The sequence below is a fragment of the Rhinatrema bivittatum genome, chromosome 1, assembly GCF_901001135.1.
Source record: "Rhinatrema bivittatum chromosome 1, aRhiBiv1.1, whole genome shotgun sequence".
Classification (NCBI taxonomy): Eukaryota; Metazoa; Chordata; class Amphibia; order Gymnophiona; family Rhinatrematidae; genus Rhinatrema; species Rhinatrema bivittatum.
The window spans coordinates 47,048,216-47,067,433 of NC_042615.1; the positions used below are offsets into that span (position 1 = coordinate 47,048,216).

The 19,218-nt window shown below is 46.7% G+C and overlaps 1 protein-coding gene across 1 annotated transcript in view; it reads right to left on the reverse strand.

The window, feature by feature from the left end:
* ZNF827 (zinc finger protein 827) overlaps positions 1–19,218 on the reverse strand; it is a 377,001-nt gene that overhangs the window by 219,000 nt on the left and 138,783 nt on the right.

Here is a 19,218-nt window from a genome sequence, read left to right on the forward strand (position 1 = left end):
GGCCCCATGTCATTTCCCACAGAGCTGAACAGAGTTCAGCCGCAGCAGCACAAACCCAACTCCCTTTTCCCAGGAGCAGATTCTGGCATCGGCGTCAAAGACCGTGAGCTGAAAACCTTTTTCCGGTGTTGGGAACCGAGAGAGGAGGAATACCTTTACCTTACTGGTAATTCCTGAACATTTCTGGGACGTCCGGACAGCGTAATCCAGCTCGGAAAGCTCGAGGAGAGAGGCACTCAGCTAGAGTGGTCAGTCACTCAGCGGGTGTTTGTGATTTTGAATATTTCCGTGACTACGTTTCGCCCGGAAACACGAGCCTTGAAGGATTTAAACGTCTGCGTTTTATTTCTGCATCGCTCTAACGGGCTTGAACTGTGACATATCCTGTAAATTGGCCTTTATAAATACAGTCTTCGTGTCAATAAAAACAGACTTGTATTTGGAAGCAGAGTTTTTGCGGGAGTCTGGATTTATTACCTAGCGTTAGCACAGCCCGTGAGATAAATCGGTGGTTATTCCTTTAAGCTCAGCCGCGCAATCTCTGTAGATGGCAGCCTTTAGCGTCATAACCCAACAGAATTTAACCAGAAATTAAAGCAAACTCACCACATGCCTTACTGATTTACTAGATTTTTTGGAAAGGCGGATAAAGATGAGACGGTTGATATAGTGTATTTGAGTTTTCAGAAGGCATTTGATAAAGTCCTCCATGAGAGGCTTCTCAGGAAACTGGGATATCATGGGAAAGGAGGCAGTGTCCTGTTATGGATTGGTAACTGGATAAAGGGGATAGGATAAATGGTCAGTTTTCCAAATGGACAAAGGTCATTAGTGGAGTGACCCAGGGACCCATGTGGAGAAAGGGACCAGTGAGTAGAAGATGACACAAAATTGTTCAGAGTCTTAAAACAGCAGAGGATTGTGAAGAACTGCAGAAGGACCTTGTGAGATGAGGAGACTGGGTGACTAGATGGCAGATACAATTTATTGTGGACAAATGCAAAGTATTGCACACAGGGAGAAATAATCTCAGCTACAGGTACATGATGCTCGGTCCCATGTTAGGGAAGTCACAACAACCAAGGGAAAGGACCTCGGAGTTCTTGTGGATTCGGCTGAGTGTGCGGAAGAGGTTAAAAAGGCAAATGTTCGGAATTATTTGGAAAGGAACAGAAAACAAAACTGAGAAGATCGTAATGCCTTTGTATATATCTGTGGTGTGACTGCACCTTGAGTACTGTGCGCAATTCTGGTCGCCCCACCTAAAAAAACAATCCATACTGGGCATAGGAAAGGTACAGAGAAGGGCAACAAATTGATAAAGGGGATGGGAAAGCTCTCTTATGGAGAAAGGCAAAACATATTGGGGCGGATTTTCAGAGCCCTGCTCGCGTAAATCCGCCCGGATTTACGCGAGCAGGGCCCTGCGCGCCGGTGGGCCTATTTTACATAGGCCCACCGGCGCGCGCAGAGCCCCGGGACTCGCGTAAGTCCTGGGGTTTCTCCCGAGGGGGGCGTGTGTCGGGGGCGTGTCGGGGGGCGGTCCCTGTCGGCGCGCCGTTTTGGGGGCGTTGTCGGCAGCGTTTTGGGGGCGGGTACGGGGGCGTGGCTACGGCCCTGGGCGGTCCGGGGCGTGGCCTGCGCCCTCCGTACCCGCCCCAGGTCGCGGCCCAGCGCGGAGGAGGCCCGCTGGCGCGCGGGGATTTACGCCTCCCTCTGGGAGGCGTAAATCCCCCAACAAAGGTAAGGGGGGGGTTAGACAGGGCCGGACGGGTGGGTTAGGTAGAGGAAGGGAGGGGAAGGTGTTTAGAGGATTCCCTCCGAGGCCGCTCCGATTTCGGAGCGGCCTCGGAGGGAACGGGGGTAGGCCGCGCGGCTCGGCGCACGCCGGCTATACAAAATTGATAGCTTTGCGCGCGCCGACCCAGGTTTTTTAGTAGATACGCGCGGCTCCGCGCGTATCTACTAAAATCCAGCTTACTTTTGTTTGCGCCTGGAGCGCAAACAAAAGTAAGCTATTCGCGGAGTTTTGAAGATCCGCCCCATTGGGCTCTTTAATTTGGAGAAGAGACAACTGAGGGAACATGACTGAAATGTAGAAACTCATGAGTGGGGTGGAACGGTTATTTACCCTTGCAAACCACACTAGGATTAGCAGAGACTCCATGAAACTAGCAACCTACATATTTAAAACAATTCATAGGAAGTATTTTATCACTCAGCACACAAGCAAGTTATAAAATCTGTTGCCAGAGGACATGGTCAAGGCAAATAACAAAGTGGGGTTCAAAAGAGGATTGGACAAGTTCCTGAAGGAAAAGCCCATAACCAGGCAGACTTGGGAAAGCCAGCGCATATCCCTGGGAGTGAGATACAAGAAATGGATCAACTATTGGAGATCTGCGGGGTACCTGTGATCTGGACTGGCCACCGTCGGAGACAGAATGCCGGGATCGATGGACCTTGGGCTGACCCAGCCTGGCGCTTCTTATGTCTTCAAACATACACAATATGTGAGGATTAATTATATTTTAACATTTCATCCGTTTGTTTTTCACCTTAAGAAATTGGTATCAGACTGCATGCTCAATCGCTTAGGCTCTTGCCCTATACAGGGCTACAACCTCTTTCATGATGGCAATGGCACTAGAATAGTAACTTCATTTACCAATTTCACTAATGTACTCTTTATTATATATGCCAATTTTTAACTATTGTTTAAAAAATTTTTTTTTTACTTATCTTGCCAAATTCATGACAACCTCTCCTCACCGTTGTGTAAACATGTCCCGTGAATATCCAAATCAACTGCCTGACAGGCAGTACTATCAACCAATATGTGTGTGTGATTGCTAAAATTCTACCCTCCCAACATTGCAATGTTTCGGCTGCACAGCTCACCTGCTTCAGGGGATTCCTCCTGATAAGAGAATATGAAATACCATTTTCATTAGTACACTATTCACATTTACTGATATTTTTTGCAAACATTGTACTATTAAACATAGAACACACATCTCTTTACTATTCATTGCCAGTTTTTTTTTAGCGCAAAACTTATAGCGCACATGCGCTCAATATACATTCACCACCACTTCCTTGTTTTTAAACCTCCCCCTATCTTCAACAACTTTACTGTTTCCATTTCAATAAAGATCCTTTCAAACATTATTAGACATAAGATGCTTAACACAACGGTACTTACTCATTTTACTGACCATTACCAGTTCCTTCCCCACAGCACAAAACTTTCAGCGTAAATGCTCAGTATATACTGACCATTACTTCCTGGTTTTTAAACCTCCCCCTGTCTTCAGTGTCTCACCAATCAGAGAAAAACTTTCAAGTTCCAGCCAATCTCTTGTGTTCAGAGTGCACTAGCATTCTAAAGAGCTTTTCTAAAACATTCCTATGTTTAAAGTTACCTCCTGCCCTTAATTCTAAAACATTTCAATGTTTATAGTTCCCTCCTGCCCTTAATTCTCAAATAATCAAGAGAGCCTGCTACCAGTTCGTATCGGCACTCACTGCCTAAAGACTGACCAGTCTACCTCCTTATTTAAGCCCGATGGCTCCGTGGTCCGCAACTTAAAAATCCACCTTTGTTCTTGTTGTAGTAATTTTAAATTGAAATCACCTCCCCATATATCCTGCTTCAACACTTCTAGCACTGTACATCTCATACTACTAAAAGAATGATTTTGTTCGATGCAATGTTGCACCATTGGTGCTTCTAACCTCATACATTTTAAAGCACTCCTGTGCTCAATCAAACGTGTTTTGAGGCTTCTTACTGTTTTCCCTATATACACCAATGCGCAGGGACACCATATAGCGTAAACCACTCCTTGAGTGATACAGGTCGACCTTGCCCGAGGTTTATAAAAATGTAGTTTCTCTATTGGAATGCTTATATTAGAACAAGCATTCTCACACACGTGCATGCACCACATGGGAAATGACCCAATGTTATACTCTCTTGTGTTTGAAATGTTTTAAACATAGAATGAACTACTCGGTCCTTGATGTTATTACCTCTTGTGAACGCCACCCATGGCCGTTCAGCAAATACCTGGTGGACCTTAAGGATGTGCCAGTGCTTTTTCATGCTATCTACCACCTTCCTTATACAAGCAGAATAAGGCAATACGCAAGCTAATTTACTCTTTTTTGATTTCACTTGGGGAGTTAACAGGAGCTCTCTGTTCCATCTGGCTCTTTTCCACGCTTTCCTAATTACTTTCTCTGGGTAACCTCTATTCAAGAACTTCTCACTCATCTCCTTAGAACGAACCTTAAATTCCGCTGTTGTTGAGCATAACCTTCTCAACCTTAAAAATTGTCCAAAAGGTATGCTATGAATTAATTGTTGCGGATGATGACTTGAATATTCTAACAACGTATTCCTGTCCGTTGGTTTTCTATAGATTGAGAAGAAAAATTCATCCGATCTAATGGTTACCAAAATATCCAAAAAGGATACTTCCTTATCTCCAAAAGTGTGAGTAAACTGGAGAGAGGGGTCACACGAATTAAGCCAGTTGATGAAATTTTCAAACAATGCTGCTCCTCCAGACCAAACAATAATAATATCGTCAATAAAGCGTCGCCAGAACAAGATATTATTACAATAAGGACTAACTTTCAACCACTGCTCTTCAAACCACCCATCAATGTTTGCAAAAAATATCAGTAAATATGAATAGTGTACTAATGAAAATGGTATTTTATATTCTCTTATCAGGAGGAATCCCCTGAAGCAGGCGAGCTGTGCCGCCGAAACATTGCAATGTCGGGAGGGTAGAATTTTAGCAATCACACACACATATATTGGTTGATAGTACTGCCTGTCAGGCAGTTGATTTGGATATTCACGGGACACGTTTACACAACGGTGCGGAGAGGTTGTCATGAATTTGGCAAGATAAGTAAAAAAAAATTTAAAAAAAAATTTTTTTTTAACGATAAAAAAGTTAAAAATTGGCATATATAATAAAAAGAGTACATTAGTGAAATTGGTAAATGAAGTTACTATTCTAGTGCCATTGCCATCATGAAAGAGGTTGTAGCCCTGTATAGGGCAAGAGCCTAAGCGATTGAGCACGCAGTCTGATACCAATTTCTTAAGGTGAAAAACAAACGGATGAAATGTTAAAATATAATTAATCCTCACATAGGGGCGGATTTTCAGAGCCCTGCTCGCGTAAATCCGCCCAAAACCGGGCGGATTTACGCGAGCAGGGCCCTGCGCGCCGGTAAGCCTATTTTACATAGGCCTACCGGCGCGCGCAGACCCCGGGACTCGCGTACGTCCCGGGGTTTTCGGAGGGGGGCGTGTCGGGGGGCGGGCCCGGTCGTCGCGGTGTTTCGGGGGCGTGTCGGGAGCGTTTTGGGGGCGGGTACGGAGGCGTGGCTATGGCCCGGGGCGGTCCGGGGGCGTGGCCGCGCCCTCCGTACCCGCCCCCAGGTCGCGGCCCGGCGCGCAGGAGGCCCGCTGGCGCGCGGGGATTTACGTCTCCCTCCGGGAGGCGTAAATCCCCCGACAAAGGTAAGGGGGGGGGGTTTAGACAGGGCCGGGCGGGTGGGTTAGGTAGGGGAAGGGAGGGGAAGGTGAGGGGAGGGCAAAGGAAAGGTCCCTCCGAGGCTGCTCCGATTTCGGAGCGGCCTTGGAGGGAACGGGTTAGGCAGCGCGGCTCGGCGCGCGCCGGCTATACAAATCAATAGCCTTGTGCGCGCCGATCCAGGGATTTTAGTGGATACGCGCGGCTCCGCGCGTATCTACTAAAATCCAGCGTACTTTTGCTTGAGTCTGATGCGCAAGCAAAAGTAGGCTGATCGCGCTTCTTTTAAAATCTACCCCATATTGGGGTAGATTTTCAGACGAGCGCGAACAGCCTACTTTTGTTTGCGCTCCAGGCGCAAACAAAAGTACGCTGGATTTTAGTAGATACGCGCGTAGTCGCACGTATCGGCTAAAATCCTGGATCAGCGCGCGCAAGGCTATCGATTTCGTATAGCCTGCGCGCGCCGAGCCGCGCTGCCTACCCCCGTTCCCTCCTAGGCCGCTCCGAAATCGGAGCGGCCTAGAAGGGAAACTTTCCTTTGCCCTCCCCTCACCTTCCCCTCCCTTCCCCTACCTAACCCACCCGCCCGGCCCTGTCTAAACCCCCATCCTACCTTTGTCGCGGGATTTACGCCTCCCGGAGGGAGGCGTAAATCCCCGCGCGCCAGCGGGCCTCCTGCGCGCCGGGCCGCGACCTGGGGGCAGGTACGGAGGGCGTGGCCACGCCCCCGGGCCGTAGCCATGCCCCCGTACCCGCCCCCAAAACGCTGCCGACACGCCCCCGCAACGCCGCACGCTCCGGCCCCGCCCCCTACACGCCTCCCGACACGCCCACTCCGAAAACCCCGGGACTTACGCGAGTCCCGGGGTTCTGCGCGCGCCGGTGAGCCTATGTAAAATAGGCTCACCGGCGCGCAGGGCCCTGCTCGCGTAAATCCGCCCGGTTTTGGGCGGATTTACGCGAGCAGGGCTCTGAAAATCCGCCCCATTGTGTATGTTTGATTGTATCGAGTGAGGACAGTAGCCCTTCAATTTTGTCATTTGAGGCTTCTTATGTCTTAACATTTAGCCAGATAAAAAGAGATAGAATAAGGTCTTTCTGGGGGCGGGGCTTAACTTTACCCGGGGAGTGCCGCTGACTCAGAGTGTTCCCCAGGTAAAGTTAGCCAAGTAACTTTTTGCTTGACATATCCGGCAGCAGAATTCCTGCTGAATAACTTTACCCAGGTAACGTCCTACTCACTACACCGCCCAATCTGTACCTCTAAGTGGAAAGAAGGAAACCAAAGATCACATAGCTAAACATTGCAATATATATCCTAGAAAAACAAGGTGTTCCAGGAATTGCTAAAAATAAAGTTGTTTACTGATTTTTGCTGACCACTATAGCATGCGATGTATCACATGTGCAAAGCGTGCTTTAGGTCAGTGGTTTCAACCTTTTTCCCATTGTGACACACCTGACAGACCACGCTCGCATGTGTGACAAACTGCTCATTACAATTCACAGCGGAAATAAAAAATAAAGGCCCAGTATTATTTTTATTGTTAAGAATGCCACAAGAGAAAGATACTTATATTGTCTGAACAGAAATTGCATAAATAGTAAACATCCCACACCAAAACAGCACCAATTTCCAGTACTCACACAGTAAACACCTTACCTAAGAAAAGGCAACACTGAAAATATTACACCAGGCCTTAAGACAAAAATATACCTCCTATTAGGAAAACGGACCAAGTCAGGCTGCTATAGAGCCCTACACAGAAAGTACACGCCAGCAGAAAACCTCACCTGAGTCACATGTGCTGACTCTCACCTAACAAAGAATAAAGAGACCAGAAGCATGCAGACAAAAACCGAATTGTAAACCGCAACAAGCCAGAGAGACTGTATGCAGTGTAAAAAAGGAAAAAGAGAAACATCACCAGTCCTTATAAAACAAATCAAGAAATATAAAATCAGTAGCAGTAAAACCATATTAACAAAAAGAACAGATTATTTCAAAACAGCTGATGAATGAAATATCCAGAAATTAAAAACTTGTATCAAAAATTTCTAGACACCAATAAAATATTTCAAAATTGCAGACACAAAGGCCCAACAAAGAAAAATAATAAAGATACAAAAAATGTTTTGCTCTGCATACCTGGGAACGTTTGATATCCAGGTGCCCTGAGATTGTTCTGAATTAGCAGGAGGAGGGGTGGTTTGCTTGGAACTTTCTCCTCTCTCAGTCACAGACCAGCGCTCTCTCTCACACTGGCTCTCAATTACACACCTATACACACATGCTCTTAGTCACTCACATATACACGTGCTTTTTCTCTCACTTATATAGGCTCTTAATTACACATTTACACACATGCTGTCTATATTTTCAGGCTTACACACACAGGCTTTCAATCACACACATACATGTTGTCTTTTTCTCTCACACACATGGCGACACACAGGTTGAGAACCACTGCTTTAGGAGACACAGATACAAGGTTTGATTTGTTAAAATGTTTTTAGCATTTTCTATTGGACAAGGTGAATAAGCTACATTAAATTACAGGGGCAGATTGCAGGAAAATATCAGCTTGGCGGGATTTTTTTCAAAACCAACACACAGGATATCTGTCTGACTCTCTTACGTGTTTTCCTTGCAGCAGGTGTTTCAACAGTTCCCAAAAGCACGCCAAACTGACCCTTCATAGGTATATCATGTGACCTGGAGCCTGGCCAAAAAGTCTCCAACATAAATTTCACATTTTTCTAAATAACTAAGTATTGAATTAATAACCTATCCTTTATCTTCCTTCCTCGCCAAGTTCTAGTCACCTTGTTACATGTAACTGCCTTTTCCGCACCATTGTTCTAGTTTATATTTATTTGCACCCCTGTTTTATGTGAACCAGCATGATGTGACTGCGGTCTCGAATGCCGGTATATAAAAATCCGAAATAAAAATAAATAAATAAATTGGAGCACACCCTAGATCAGGGGTGAGCAAACTGAGCAGTGTACCCTCTTCCATCCATGCAATTGGTTGCCATCTGCCCCCAAGTCTGTTTATATCTGTCATAATTATATCTTGGATTCCTATTCTGGTATTAAAGTCTCTTGCCAACCAATCAGCTCTTGAAACAGTTGCCAAGTAAAGCAGAATTGCTTACCTGTAACAGGTGTTCTCCGAGGAGAGCAGGCTGTTAGTCCTCACACATGAGTGAAATCATCAGATGGATCCCCAATGCAGAAAACTTATGTCAAAGTTTATAGAACTTTGACTAGGCACACTGAGCATGCCCAGCATGTCCTATACAACGCGTCCACCCAGTGTCCCTCTCTAGTCTTGTAATGTAGAATTATGATCAAAATAAAAAATAGAATAAACCCAACTCCACGAGGTGGTAGGCAGGTTTTGTGAGGATTAACATCTTGCTGTCCTCGGAGAACACCTATCACAGGTAAGCAACTCTGCTTTCTCCGAGGACAAGTAGGATGGTAGTTCTCACACATGGGTAAATCCCTAGCTACAGGCTGCTTCCCAACACAAAAGAGGACCAAAAGACACCCAACCAGGTGCCAACGGGCACAACACCACCTGTACTGTTGGTAACAGAGGGGGAGACAGCTTGAACCAAAACAACGGGCTCTAGGTGGGAGAGTTGGGTTGGTTCTACACCTAAAACAGATTCTGAAGGACAGACTGGCCAAACCTACTATTGCATTAGCCATTCCTCTCTAGACAGTAATGAGATAGGAATGCATGGAGAGAACTCCATGTTGCAGCCTTGCAGATCTTCTCCACAGGAACTGCTCACAAGTGGGCCTCCGATGCTGCCATTGTTCTGACAGAATGAGCCTTGACATGACCCCCAAGATGCAGTCCCACCTGGGCATAACAGAAGGAGATGCAATCTGCTAGCCAACTGGATAGTGTCTATTTGGCAATGGCAACACCTAATCTATTCTTGTCGAAAGAAATAAAAAGTTGGATGGACTGTCTATGGACGTCTGTCTGCTCCAGTTAGAAGGCTAAGGCTCGCTTGCAGTCCAGACAGTGCAGTACTCGTTTGTCTTGGTTCGAATAGGGCCCAGGAAAAATACTGGCAGGACGATTGACTGATTAAGATGGAAATCCATCACCACCTTAGTCAGGAATTTAGGGTACATACACAAAGGCAACCTTGTCATGATAAAACTTAGTATAAGGTGGAAAAGTCACTAAGGCTTGGAGCTTGCTGACCCTGCATGCTGAAGTGACCACCACCAAAAATATGACCTTCCAGGTCAGGTACTTCAGGTCACAGGAGTACAATGGCTCAAAAGGAGCTTTCATCAGCTAAGCTAACACCATGTTGAGGTCCCAAGACACATCAGGAGGCCTTAGGGGAGGCTTCAGTTGAAGCAGGCCCCACATGAAACATACAACTATAAGCTGTCCAGAGATGGGTATTCCATCTATACCTTGGTGGTATGTGCCAGTTGCACTGAGATGACTCTACGGAGTTGGTCTTTAAGCCTGGATGTTGAGAAGTTAATCCTGCAGCTGCTTGATCTTTCAGAGGAAATGTCTTGTGTCCTGGTGGCTTCTAGAAAGCCTTCCTCTAGAAAGTCCTATGGACTGAAGTGGAGGAGGTTTTCTGTGTGGTGTAAGCAGAAGGACCTAGATCCATTCTCCTGCCCCACACAAAAACTGCTTGACTACCTCCTAGAGTTTTTGTGTGGGGCAGGAGAATGGATCTAGGTCCTTCTGCTTACACCATACAGAAAACCTCCTCCACTTCAGTCCATAGGACTTTCTAGAGGAAGGCTTTCTAGAAGCCACCAGGACACAAGACATATCCTCTGAAAGATCAAGCAGCTGCAGGATTAACTTCTAAACGTCCAGGCTGTGAACTTCAGGGCCTGGAGGTTGGGATGCCACAGCCTTGTGTGATGAGATCTGGGAAGTCCCCAGACTGATTAGTCTCTGGATGGATAACTCCCATAAGAGTGGAAACCAGATCTGTCTCTGCCAATGAGAGGCTATGAGGATCATAGTCCCCCTATTCTCACGAAGCTTCAAGAGAGTTTTTGCCACAAAGGGAAGGGGAGGATACGCATACAGAAGAACTTTTCCCCAATGATGGGCGAAGGCATCAGAGGCTGGTTTGCCATCTGATCTGTACAGGGAGCAGAACTGAGACACCTTCCTGTTGCAGGGGGACGCGAATAGATCTACGTCCAGGCTCCCCCAGAGGTGGAATATCCAATTTGCTACCCCCTAGTCTAGGGACCACTCGTGGGGTGTGAAGGCTCGACTCAGCCTGTCCTCTACCATGTTTTCTGTCCCAGCCAGGTACATGGTCCTGAGCACCATCCCTTGGGCCAGGGCCCATGACCAGATCTGGACTGCTTCCTGACACAGGAGGCATGATCACATGCCTCCCTGCTTGTTGACTTACCATATAACTACTTAGTTGTCAGTGTAGATCAGGATAACTTTGTTGGATAGCCGATCTCTGAAAGCCCATACCGCATACCAGAATGCCCGAAGCTCCAGGAAGTTGATTTGACAAGAGTGTTTCTGGGCAGACCAGAGACCTGAGTGCTGAGCTCCCCATCCCAGGTTGGATGCATCCATGGTTAGGACAATTTGGGTAAGGGGACTTTGAAACAAGATCCACCATTCCAGATTTGAAAGCATCTGCCACCAGGAGAATGAGTCCCGGAGAGACGGGGTGACTTGGATGCAATTCTGGAGGCTCTGAGTGGCCTGCGCCACTGCAATCTCAGAGTCCATTGGGCTCTGCGCATGTGTAAACGTGCCAAGGGAGTGACATGGACGGTTGCGGCCATATGGCCTAACAATCTTAACATGTCCAGATTGATACCTGCTGGCTCTTTTGGATCTCTGTCACAATGGTCATCAAGGTGAAGGCCCTCTGATGAGGCAGGAAGGCCTTGGCCTGAGTCATGTCTAGCAGGGCTCCTATGAAATCCAGTTGAAATGACGGGTTGAGATGGGACTTTTGGTAGTTGAGAACAAACCTTAGTGATTCCAGCACCCGAATGGTCAAGCACATGAAATTGGTGGTCCCTGCCTCGTAGCCAATTGTCCAGATACAGGAAAATGTGCAGTCCTAGCCTGCAGAGATGCGCCCCCACCATGGCCAGGCATTTTATGAAGACCCATGGGCTGACGCGAACCCAAATGGCAACACCAGGTACTGGAAGTGCTGTTTTCCCATGACAAATCAAAGATACTTCTTGTGCCCAAGGAAGATCTCGATTTGAGTGTATGTGTCTTTTAGGTCAAGGGAGCATAGCCAGTCCCCTTTTTGCAAGAGGGGGATCAAGAGAGGGAAACCAGCATGAACTTTTCTCTTTTTAGAAACTTGTTCAAGGCCTTTAGGTCTAGGATGGAATGGAGTCCTCCTATTCTCTTTGGAATCAGGAAGTACCAGAGTAAAATCCCCATCCTCTTTGCCCTGTTGGGACCACCCTGGCAATTAAAAGGGAGGAGAGCTCTACTAGTAGTATCTTCTGATTATGCTACCGGCCCCCAAAATGGGCACGGAGGGCAATTTAGCGGGACACACAATTGGTTCAATTGGTACCCCTGACGTACAATGAACAGAACCACTGGTCTGAGTTTATACTGTGCCACTAGTCTGCAAAGAACTGCAGCCTTCCCCCGACCAGAGGGTTCATTGTCCCAGGTATGGCAACTAGCATACGCTCCCTACGACCCAGCAAAACCCCATCCCCGGAGTTGACTGAGGAGCTGGCTGGGGCTTGGGAGCTCTCTGCTGCCTAGGATGGCTGTGGGAGGCCTAATGGTGTTGACAGGAGTGAGGGGGCAGAGGATAGTATTTCCTTTGGCAAAAGACTTCCTTGGCCCCGGTCTCGCTGACCTCCTAGAAAAGGAGGATGGGTCAGGAGTACTGGCAGAGAATTGTTGGAGGGTTTCATGGTGGTCCCGAAGCTGGGCCACAGTGGCCCTCACCCTATCTCTGAAGAGATTCTCTCCAGTACACGGCACGTCAGAGCATCATTCCTGTACTTCTAGTCAGAGATCCGAGGCCCCCAGTCATGCCATTCTGCATGCACCGATTTCAGCTACAGAGATTCTCGATGCTGTCTCGAAAACATTGTAGGTCTCACGGACCTCGTGTTTTCTGCTCTCCAGGCCTTTATACACCAGCGACATGAGGGTGTCCTGCTGCTGTTGAGGCAGTTCCTTGGCCACCTCCTGCACCTGCTTCCAGATTTGCCGCGAGTTCTGGCTCATGTAGAGCTGGTAAGCAGCGATGCAGGCAATGAGCATGGAGCCTTGCACTACCTTCCTCCCAAGAGTGTCCATCGCTCTCTGCTCCACCGCCGACTGGTGGGGCAGCTGGCGCTTATCGAATCCAGCAGCCTTCTGGACAAGGTAGACCCCATCTGCCTTCTTATTAACGGGAGGCATTGTGAAGGGATGTTCCTATATCCTCAGCAGCAACTCCTTAAGGATCAGGTGTACTGGCACTTCCACAATCTCCTTAGGAGGCTCCAGGAAATGAAGGATCTCAAGCATTTTATGCCTGACATACTCCTCTGTCAAAAGCTAGAATGGGATGGCTTCTGCCATCACCTGCACAAAATCTGCGAAGGTTAAGTCCTTAGGCGGAAACTTCCTTTGCTTCTCTGGAGCAGAAGGTTCTGAAGGGAGCCCCTTGGAGCCTTCGGACTCTGATGTGTCAACCCCCCAGGGGTCACAGAGTTCCTCATTTTCACTGTAAGTCACAGGGCATGGCACCTGCATGCCTTCATCCAGAGGTGCAGGCATTGGTAGAACTGGATGGGGGCAGCAGACCTCGGCATCTCCACCTTCCTCAGTGGAGCTTCCTCTTTGGGGAACTGACAATGACCTCTGTATTCGTAGGGGGGAGCCTCTGTGCCCTGCTGGGTACTGAAGCTGTCCCAGGAACCAATGCCTGCTTGGCCGGTAACATACCGATGAACATGTTGAGCTTCTCCAGAAGTGGTACGAGAACAGGCAGCACTGGGTCCAGTGCTATAAGACCAAAGCTCTGCAGCACCCAGTCCTCCACTAACTGGACTCGGCGTTCCAGCTCCTCCTCGATCGTTGCTGATGCCAACACTGACTGGAAGGAAGGAGGGTGGCCAGATCTTCTTCAGACCCTTGAGGTGGATTGGTGACTGGCATCTGGACTGGTGGAAACTGTTGCAGAGCCCCGGCACCGATGGAGGATTGGCACTCCTCGCCATGGGGTTACTTCGGGGGGCATCGCGGCAAAGGCTGGTGCATCCCTGTGTCTAGCACCACGTATCGACAGGTTCCCTCGATGCTCAGCCCAGTCTTTCCCCAGTGCTGAGGCTGATGACTAGGAACCCGACATCCTCGCCTGGAGGAGCTCGACGATGGTTGGTCTCTAGTGCTCCTGTCTGCTGACAGCATCCATGGAACAGATGGTCCTGCTGATGATGACTCAATGTCAATTGGTGCGGCTCCTTGGTCCTTTGATGCTGATGCCGATAGCTCAGACTTCTTCGACCCAAAGAGCTGTTCCATCTTGTCGAGTCGAAGCCGACGTCCCTTCAGGTCATCTGGATGCATAAGCGGCAACCTGGATGTCATACGATGTTCCCAGGCAGAAGACACATATCTCATGCGGATCCATAATGGACATGGTCCTTGGCACCGGGGGCATCGCCAAAAACTGGACGTGGCCATGTCGGATGAAAGAAAAGGGGCACGAACCAAAAACGATGGCAGTGAGTCGTCGATGGCCAGCGGGCACCGATGCATTGCCGCCACGGGGAATCGACCACGAAAGGAAACTTATCTGAATCACCGAAAACCTTGACTAGGAGACACTACTGGAGAGCACCAAGAGGGACCCAGCGACGGAACAGTGAGGAAAAACCACAGTTTTCCACAAGGCCAAAAAACAGCCAGAGTGAGCTCATTCACACCATGAGGCTTACAGCTCCGTGGAAAAAGAGACTAGAGAGGGAACCCCGCATGGATGCATGGTATAGGGCATGCTGGGCATGTTCAGTGTGCCTAGTCAAAGTTCTAAAAACTTTGACATAAGTTTTCTGCATCAGGGCTCCATCTGATGATGTCACCCATGTGTGAAAACTACCATCCTGCTTGTCCTTGGAGAATGTGAGAACCACACTGCCAACCAGTATCAGACACACACAGTTTCTTAGACACAAACATCCACACACACTCTTTCAGACACCCACTTTGTGACCATCCAAGAGAGGGTGTGTGTGGGTGTCTCTCACTCTCTCTCTGACACAGATGTTCATGGACACACTCTCCCTCTCAGTGTATGGGTGTGTCATAGAGAAAGTGTGTATATGGGCATCTTTCTGTGTCAGGGAGAAAGACACCCACTCTCACTGTCTGACCATACACATTTTGCCATTGTGCTGCTGCTCATATGCTCACACAGTGAGTGCCCCCACTCCAATACTGCCACATCATTATCTAAAAGCTTTCTGCTTGCTGCCAGCCCTTCCCCAGACTTCAGCAGCCCTCTTTGTCTCCCATTCCCACCCCCACCCCTTCTTGGCCCCCCACTCCAGGAGACTCACTGGTTCCACAGCCAGCTGACCCTTTCAGAAGGAAAGTCCAACCTACAGAAGCCTCCCCAACACTACATAGGCACTTCCTCTTGTCTTACCCCATCCCTATTTCTGATTGTAGCTTGGCTCCATTTCTCCATAGCCCCTCCCCACCACCATTCCCATTGGCTGAGTGCTACAGTCTGCTACTTTTAGGTTCCCCAAGCTCTGCACTGCCTACCTACTCTAAAGGAGGGGAGGGGAGAGCAGTCTAATCTATGCTGTTCCTCCAAGGTTTAAAAACAAAATTGAGCCTCAGGACCCAAAGCAGCACAGCTCCACAATCCTGCTTTTCCACATGGGTCCTGTGCAGCCAGGGTATTAGGCATCATAGGTTAAGCTTACAGCCTTGTACCCCCAGTTCTTTTCTCCTCGTATACAATTACAAATTATGCATTCATAATAGTTTTTACATTTAAAAAAGCCATTCAAAGTACAGTCTTATGAGGTAAAAGTATCACTAATAGCATGCAGATTATATTTACATGCAGTGCTGTAGTGTCAATCAGAAAACCCTGCAAAATAAAAAATAGACATTTTGATCCCATATTGATTTAAGCCTATTGTATCGAAAATAGAGGTATAAAGCAATTCCTAACATGCACAACGTGAGCATTTACAAAAAGGAATTGTGTGTTAAAGGATGAAATCTCAATTTGTCAACATGTTACACTTTAAGCAAATGCACACTAAGTTGTAGTACAAAAGTAATTATATAATAATTAAAAACAATAATGACACTGATTAAATAACCCTATGTCACACACATTCATACATAACATTCATCCATGATAACATTAAAACATAATGAGAATCCCCTATTCAATAAAATACATCGATACTTCCCCACAATAAGAATCCCTGTTCAGCAAAGAATGTTGATATTTCCCCAACTGTTTCACCAGTTAGGCTTCTTCAGGGGAATTTACTGAAGTGTCCCCCCAAAGATGTGTTTCATTGCACGAGAGTTTGCTAAAGTGCTTCAGTAATTCAAATGAATCTCCAAGAGGTCTTGCTAGAGCGTACACTATCTCACGCTGCTTCAGTAGTTTAAAGGGACCTCTTAATCCTGTGCATCGTATCACATACTTCATTGATATAAAAGCATAAGAATATATGTTTTAATCACTGAGAACCTAAGTGTGCTTACCAATTCCAAAAATACTGAAAGTTCCTACCCGCTGCCTCTCAAAATGAAAAATCTGAAGCTCTGATATCACCAAAAGATGGCATTTCCCAATCTATAAAGCTGCAAAAGGAAATCATTCACAATATAATAAGTGCAAACTAAACTCGTACATTAAATAAACTAAGGATAAAATTATATTACACTAACCTTGCATGACACAGAAATATAAATCAATTTTAGTGCTGTATCAACATCACAGGGAACCATGGGGAACCAGAGAGTGAGAGAGAGAGAGAGAGAGAGAGAGAATATCTGTAAGGCCTTCATAGTCGTCAATTATTTATCTTTCTATAGGAGGGGCAGCTAATAGCTCAAGGTGAGGTGTTGGTGGTGGCTTAGGGTTTAGGGGCCAGGTTTTCATGCAGCGGGAGAGATACGAACAGCACAGTAGACCTCGGTAAAGATTAGATGTCATTTGGACTGAGGAAAGTCTCACAAAGATGAATATGTAGATGAATAAAATGTAATATGTTGACAAATTGAAATTTCATCTTTTAACACACAGTTCCTTTTTGTATATACCCACATTAAGCCTATTATAACATATGTTGGGTATGGGTTCAGTTCTCAGAAGGCCTTGGGTAAAATGAATTGCAATTAAAATATAGTAAAATGCCAATACCAAAACAGCAATAACAGCCAGCATACAAACAGTGATAACTCTACCTATGAAAAGGCAACACTACAAATATTACACCAGGCCCTAAAACCCCAATTTAGAAACCAGAACAAGCTAAGAAACTATATGCTAGCAGAATATCTCACCTCTGTCACACATGGAGAACACAGATTGACCTTCACCAAATACAGAATAAAGAGACCATAAAGTATAAATAGAAATGTGCAGACAAAAACTGAATTGGAAACCACAACAAGCTAGATTCTGTATGCAGTACAAAAATGGAAAAAGAGAAACATTACCATTCTTCAGAAAATACCATTCAATCAAGAAGTATGTCAGCAATAGCAAAGCCATACAAATAAAAAGGATAAATATTACAAAACAGCAGAACATCCAATAATTATACTCATAAAACTTTTAAAAAATTTCCCTAAAAAACAATAAAATATTTTAAAAGAGCAGACACATCGGATAACACCCAATAATTAAAAACAAGAATTTAAAAAATCCCGTGCTATCTAAACTTTCCAGTCACCCTGAGATTGTTCTGGATTAAGGGGGTGAGGGAGTGCACAAACTTTCTTTTCCCTCACACACATGCTGACACACACACACACTCCCTTGCAATTGCTGACACATTTACACACACACACACACATAGATATACACACGCTCCCTCGCACCCACTGCCACCTACACACACACACACTCTCCCTTGCACCCACTGCCACCTACACATACACACACACACACACTCCCTCTAACCCACTGACATCTATACACACATGCATCCACTGACACCTACGCACGCTCTCTCGCATCCACTGACACATACATACATGTACATGCCCCCTCAAACTTGCTGAAACACACTCGCTTGCACTCGCATACACATACACATTCATGCATGCTCCCTTGTACACTCACATTCTCTCTTTTCTCCCGTGCTTTCTGAATATGTTAAAAAAAAAAATTTACTTGCACTGATGATCGGGAGGGATCTACGCAGGGCTACCAGCCTGATGGCCCTGCTGTGGGAAGAGGTAGGTAAAAAGGACCGCTGCGCGGGGGTTATTTTTTGCCACTGCCCCGGTATAAGGACGGGGCTGTTGGCAGAAATCAGTACGAGAGGCCTTCAGTCGTGGTCAGGCAGCAGTGGGATGTCTGCTGGCTGCCTCCCGTGACAGAGAAAGATGGGGGTCATGCAAGGGAAGACCGCGGGAGCATGTCCACCACCACGGTAGTGAAGCGAAGGGGGGGGGGGAGCAGTCCCACAAAAAAAGGACCAAAAAAAAAAAGATACAAGCCCGTAGAGCTGCAGCTGCAGGGACAAAAAAAAAATTAATAGAAGCAGAGGCCCCTGCAACAGTAGCTGCAGCCGTGGGAAAACAAACCCCCCCCCCCCCAAAAACAGAAATGAGCCGAGAGCCTCAGTGGAGGCTCCCGCTCTGCCAGAATAACTGCTGTGGGGCCGGGTGTTAATCACAGCAGCTCTGCAGACATGGAGCTGCTGTGATCAACACCAGTATCACATGACTGCCCTCTGCCCAGGCCACCGGGGCATACCCAAAGCCCAGACAGACCAATCTGCCCCGGTAATGTACTCTTACATATATAAGATGCCATTTCTGCTGAGACCTTGGATTTCATATTTTTGGCTGACAGCTTGGCCTGCTAAGATACGCAAGCTTATCTGATTAAAATAAAGGAAGTATAATTGCAACCTGCCTTTATTTCTGAAGTCTTTCTGTTACTATTGCACAGTAAAATTCAGGCAAGACTTCCCTTTGCAAAAACCATGCTGCCGCTCCCTCATTAAATCATGTCTATCTGTGTGGTCAGTAATTTTGTTTTGAAGAATAGCTTCTATCATTTTGCCCTGCACTGACGTCAGGCTCACCGATCTATAGTTTCCCGGATCACCCAAGAGCCCTTTTTAAACATTGGTGGCACGTCCTATTGGCCACTCTTCCGGTACTGTGGCTGATGTAAATGATAGGTTGCAAATCATCAAAAATAGGTCTGCAATTCATGTTTGATTTCCTTCAGAACTTTGGGATGAATACCATCTGGTTCCAGTGATTTGTTATTCTTTGTCAATTTATCACAGTGATTGCCAGGTAAGATGTCTGCAGGGTGGGAAATTTAAAACTCGGGGTTTGGCCAGGTAACTCACAGAGTTACCCAGACAAATCCTTTTGAATATCAACCTCTGAGTCTCTGCACCA